The sequence below is a fragment of the Rhodamnia argentea genome, chromosome 3 (genome assembly GCF_020921035.1).
Source record: "Rhodamnia argentea isolate NSW1041297 chromosome 3, ASM2092103v1, whole genome shotgun sequence".
Taxonomy (NCBI): domain Eukaryota; kingdom Viridiplantae; phylum Streptophyta; class Magnoliopsida; order Myrtales; family Myrtaceae; genus Rhodamnia; species Rhodamnia argentea.
The window spans coordinates 34,694,021-34,700,414 of NC_063152.1; positions in this window are offsets into that span (position 1 = coordinate 34,694,021).

Consider the following 6,394-nt stretch of genomic DNA (forward strand, 5'->3'; position numbering starts at 1 on the left):
GTACCAATTTATAGGTTTTTTGTAGGGAAAAAAATGATTTTGGGGTAAATTTATCAATTTGGATTTTTTCGTGGTACTAATCCAAAATATAAATCTGTTAAGTCTCATTGAATTATGCTAAAGTTATGTTATAATTCTACATGATATTTGTATATTGGAACGATGTTAAAACGTTTCACTCTATAAAAAAAGAGAGTTAAAGTACGAGTAAAATAAATTACGAAAAAAAGTAAATAAAAAACGACCGTTCACTTCAAATGTTGCGCATTTCAGCATCGCCTCTTTTGAACTCTTTTCATCATTCATTCGCAGACAAAGAGAGATGACGATAAAAACATTCATTTCCATGCCAATGCTCTCCCATCTTCTCCTTTCCTTCGTACCTTCTCCTTTTAAATTTTTTTGGGGTTTCTCCCCTTGCAAGCACGTTCTCACAGCCTAGGTCCTTTCATGAGGTTGTCGTAGCCTTGTAGGAAGGACGAGATCTATATGGCTAGACTTTAACTAGGTACGGTACTGACTTCTAGAACACACACCATAGACAGTGTGCTTGGAAATTGAGTAAGTCCTGGGGAAAAGGCGACGAAGCCACGCTCATGATGTCCGATAAAGAATCCACAAGTAGATAAGCTTGATTTGGGGGCTCCTATAATTGAGGCTTTATTGTGAGTTTGATTAGTGGCATGGATTTGGTGATTGCGTTCTGAGTTCTAGAATTGACTGGCTTAATCTAGCTTTCTTGGTAGTTTAATGTCGTTTCGTCAACTAACACCCCTTTAAGCCTAGATGTGATTGGTGGGCGGATCTGATCGGATCAACCATCGAGCCCAGATACCCATATATGTGCCCTCCCGATTAGTTGCGATTGTGGAAATAACCGAGTTGAATGGGCCCGACTTTGCGAGTAGCCCAAGAAAGAAACAGCTTGTTCAAGCTCACTCGTTTGTCTTATGGGCTTGGGCGAGCCTAGAGCGCTAATAGGCTCGTTATTAGCTCTCTTTGGCCCATGTCATGATGATATGACATTGGTATGATGGGAGGGATTAGTTTGAGATGGGATGATTATTGACTAGTTATTTTCTTTTTTTCAAATTAAGGGATAAATGTACCAAAAGTCATAAGATTTGTCGATTTTTATCGCGAGAGTGTTATCGAGTTCTAAAACTTTCAAAAAGTGTAATTATGTTCTACAACTTATCACAAAAGTGCACTCGAGTCTTAAAACTTTCAAAAAGTGCAATCAAATCTTAAAACTTATCAAATTGATGGAATCAAGTCCTTTAGTTGATTGCATTTTTTTATATAAAAAATTTAGGACTCTATTGCGTCTTTTGACAAAGTTTAGGTTGATTACTCTTTGAAAGCATTTTCGTGACAAGTTTTAGGACTTTTAGTGTACTTATCCCTTTAATATGCTATATGATTGATCGAGTATATTATGCCTTCCAGGCAATTGACCCAAAATACTCCCTCAATATCGCAAGGAAGTACTTTCCGCATCTGATGGATCGTGCGATTTTCTTTTTATCTTTCTATGAATTCTCAAAGGCCAAGTAGATTGGAACACAAAATATCACTAGGGCAATGTGATTGATCGGTTACATCGCGTGGAAACGTGGTCGATGGAACCCGACGAGCAAAATAATCTCTCTTAATCCTAGTCATTGGACGGTGCTCTTGCATAGAGTATACTTGGGGCCAACGAAAGCATAGCATCAGTGGCCTGGGATGAGCCCATTGCACGAGGTGTTGGTCCAACAAAAGAAACATCGGGTCACTCAAACGCTAGAAAGCCCCAAATAATGGGCTCATTGTGGGGTCATATTAGTATTGTGAATTTCCCAATAGGACGATTGAAATTCAAATTTTACTCTCTTGATCTACTAAACTCTTTCATTTTTGTAATTTATGCGCTTTGATTAAATCTAATTAAATTTGTCGCGAAATACTATAATCACTCGACATCTACAAAATGAAAATTGGTGGAGTTCCAATGAAAAAGTATCGATGGCATGGGAAATTAAAATCAGGGTCCAGCAATTTGTTTACTACATTTCAAGGACCCACTAATGGAATTTACCCAAATTTTCAACCTTGGTTCATTACTTTTGCCAACCATCAGCAAGGCAGTTGTGATGGACTGCGCAAATCTAAGTATGGAATAATATACAATTAATGTCATTTATCTTGGTGAGAGGGTTGTTTTATATTTTTTGGGGATATGTTTACTGTAAGTCCTAAAACTTGTTACAAAAATGCAATTGAGTCATAAAACTTGTAAAAAGTGGAATTGAATCATAAAACTTGTCAACTTAATGTAATCGAGTCCTTGACTTCTTCTATTTAGCATGAGTGAAAGGGAGGGAGGAACTGAACGGAATAGCTGTAGTTAGTAACTCAAGTCAAAAAGTAAGGATTGTTGCTATAATTCAATTCGTGACGATCATAAGTAGAAAGTTCATATTCTTCAGTCATTGATAAACAGTTTGTTGGACAATATTCAACACGACTACCACAGTGGATCCGATACTCGGATGCTCTTTCCATGCTTTCTTTGAGACAAGACCAATCCTATGTTGAAAGCTATCATAGATGGAATAGAAGTTTCAAGCTTAAAGACAACTTTCGTACGCACAATAGCCCAACTACAAAGTATTGGATTTTGTTCCCCTAGAACGCCCAAAAGCTTTCAACAAGAAGGATCTCCATAGGTGTGTCGAAGGAATTACCAGTTTTATGTTGATGCGGAATAAACCCCGAATGCCATTGTCGAAATGGAAAAAATGATGTTCTTGCACTATTGAACAAAATGGATTTCTTTCTAGAATGACTTTTAGCTTGAAGGTGGCTAATGGAAAATGTTGACGTGATTATTTTTTTAATATTTTATCTCTCCCATGTGGCGATGATTTGGCTAAAATAATGTCCTTTTGGTCCAAATCTAATTTTCAATATAATTTTATTTACTTTAATAAAAAAAAGGTAAATTTTAAAAAAAAAGAAGGAAAGAAGAACCAAGATCATAACCAACGCCGGGAAAAAGATTTAGGGTTGAATCAACTCGATGAATTCCTCTGGATTTTCACTTTCTTTCCTCGAAATGTGGACGAACAACCTTAACTCAATTTAGTAAGCATCCTCCAATCGGATCCGGATTATGACATTCACCCATACCAAAAAAAAAAAAAACATTTCTTTTGCCAGTATATCAAGAACTTGAGCAGTTAAATCGAAGCAAACTTCCCCCCCCCAAACCAAAAAAAAAAAAAATCGAAGCAAACGATCCTGAAACAGATACTACGCCAAGCAAAAATGCCATCTTGAACGGGAAGTCAAAATCTGAAATCAAGAAAATTTTCAGCTCCAGCATTTTGCAGAAATCATCACAAGAAAAACACCCGAAACCCCAGAACCCATGAAATGACAGCAACGAAACTACACTACAAACACCCATCTTTGATTTCACTGTACAAACCCCAAAAGGCATGGTTTTGCAAGAAAATTGTTGTCTTTTCTGCTAAATTCTACAGAAGGCTCGACAGAGAGAGAAAGGGTTGATGTTCCCTCAGGATAAGGAGAGGGAGTGGTGGAGGCTTATTAAACTCTGCAGCAGCCATTAAAGTTGCAGAGACAGAGACACGATGGGACATAAAGAGAGAGAGATTGCGCAGCTACGAAAATCGCTGAGAATGTTAGGGGTCCCCACATGGGCCATCCGGCCCAGATAAAAACTGGATGGCCCGCATGATCAACATCAATTTTTTAAAATTTTAAAATTTCTTGTGATTGCACCAAAAGTTCGTTTGACCACTAATTAAGTTAACTTTTGATTAAGGAGCTAAAACCGTGTTTACCCCATAGGTAAAATCAATTCACTAATATTTTTGAAAGAAATTTTCACTTTTGAAGTTATTTTTTCCTCAATTTGAGAAATTAAAAAAAAAAAAACTTCTTCAACTTAAGAATTACTTCTCGCATTATCCTATTTTTATTACGCCTTCACTCTCTTTTTAATCATGCCCACATCCGTCAACCTCTACCACCGCGGACCGTCTCCGGCCATGACTACCACCAACTTCCAACTATCACCCGCCATCGCCCACGGTAGACCTCTACTGGTTGCCACGCGCCGATCGCCCTAGATAGCCAACCACCGCCGACCTTCGCCGGCCGCCCATCGTTGCCGGCAACTACTAACCACCGGTCAACGCCCACTGCCAACCTTTGCGGGCCGCGATGCCCCTAATCGCAAATTTTCACCGCAGTGCGACAACCGCCGCCGCCCCTATCGGCAACCATTGACCACCGCGTCGACCGCCACCATTGAGTCGCCGTCTTCGGTTGCTAAAGTAAAAAATAAATAATATTTTAATAATAAAAATTATTTTTTAAGAAATTTAAAAATTTAAAAATGAATTGAAAATTTTTGACCGCCGATAATAATTTTTCATAGAATATTTTGTGTTAATAATGTTTCAAAAGTAGAAATTTTCAAGCGTTAACAAACAAATTTATCTAATCAGAAATAACTTATGGAGTAGAAGTAGAAAAATTAACTTTTGACCGGAGGATGATTTTTGAAGCAAAAGTATTACCATGATTGCCCTTAGCCACCACTGGCGGCCCTCGGCCAAAATTGGACTAGGTGGACCCTCGCCCACATCTATAGGAGGGCAAGGCTTGGCGACCCCCGACAACCACTTCCCCACCATCGCCGGCCCTTCTCGGCGGTGGTGGGGTGGCGCTGATGAGGGCATCCCTCGCCGGTTCTATTTGGGTTCTTTTTTATCATTATTATTTTTTAATTTGTACCATAATTTATAATTAAATTATACTAAATTAAAAAAATTAAATTTGGACCAAAACGATGTCGTTTTGGTCCAAATTATCGCGACGTAGGAGACTAAAAATATTAAAAAAAAGTCATGTTAGCATTTTTTGTTAGCTAAATTGGACGAAATTAACGGAAAGACTCGATTATATCAAGTGGGCAAGTTTTAGGATTTGATTATATTTTTTGCAAGTTTTAGGACCCAATTGCACTTTCTTGACAAATTTTAGGACTTCTAATGATCATATTCTTATTATTATTTTTTTTTTGGTCGAAATCCATCCTGAGTAGAACAAAGTTGACGAGTTTCTAAATGTTTTTAGATAACCGATTAGAAAAAAAATGTTCCTTTTCTTTGGGCTTTGGTGATCTGGCCCCTCAAGTTAGTTGGCCCCGCGGGGAAAATGGATTACTTTGACACGTTTTAGCTGGGCCATGTATAATTCTTGCGCTCTTTCATAACATTCCACATATCCCATGGGCTTTGAGCCTCTCCCGAGAGAAATTCAACAATCGATAAGCTTATCATTTTCCAACTCAATGCTCAGACCAGTAGAAGACTCGAGTTTGTCCTGTAAGCAGCGAAAACGGCACACCCAACATCTCAATAGCTAGAATCTAGAACACAATGATAGAGGAAAAAAAATGGATTTATGCAACCTGATCTGAAATCCATCGTTCTCGATGCGGGAAAACGAAGATCCAAAGCTCAAGTGCTTCTCCTCTATTGCCCTCCGAATCACCGGCTCAATGAAACTATCCTTCACGAATCAAGTTTAGTAACTACTCCTTACATGTGTTTATTTGAGCATAATGAGAAATTTGAGCACTATTTATAGGATTTTTAGTCCCGGGCCATCTCGTCACAGGTGGCTTTATTCGGTTCACACAAGCCAGCCTCATGTTAGACTGATTAAAAATATTTATATCTTACTTTATTAAATCAATCATATAAAATGTTAAAAATCAATTTCAATTAATGTAGCTCACATCATAAAAACTCTTACACATCCCTCTCGGTCGAGTGCATCAGAGCCTCCTTTAACGCTAGGGTTTCCACAGGGAGAGAGCAGAGGGAGCTCATGGTGAGTGGCGGGGTGCTTGGAATGGAATGGCGTGTAGCAATGTTCCCATAAAAATCAAAGGGTGGGTCCAATGGTGTCCGCCTCATGTGAACTTGTGAGCACAAGAATGTGAACCGAAGAGGGAAAAATTAGGCAACAAAACATGTAATGAGGACAAAGTGCAAAGTCCATGCAAATGGAGCACTTGACGTGAAAGCATTAAAAACTCAAGCAAAGAGGAATTATGTTTGGACGCAATCCCACACAATCCTCCTTGGATACACAGCTGTCCACCACGATTCCTATACTAATGACAAAGACGATACCTACTAATCATCAATTATCTAGCCCACCGGGCCACCATACGACATTTCATCGCCTAATAAAACGTGAAGTAACTCCATAGATAGGAAGAAATGAAAAGAAAATGATATCCGAGCGCTTATCGATTCACTAAATAGTAACGACACGCGACGAGATACGACACGATACACTAACA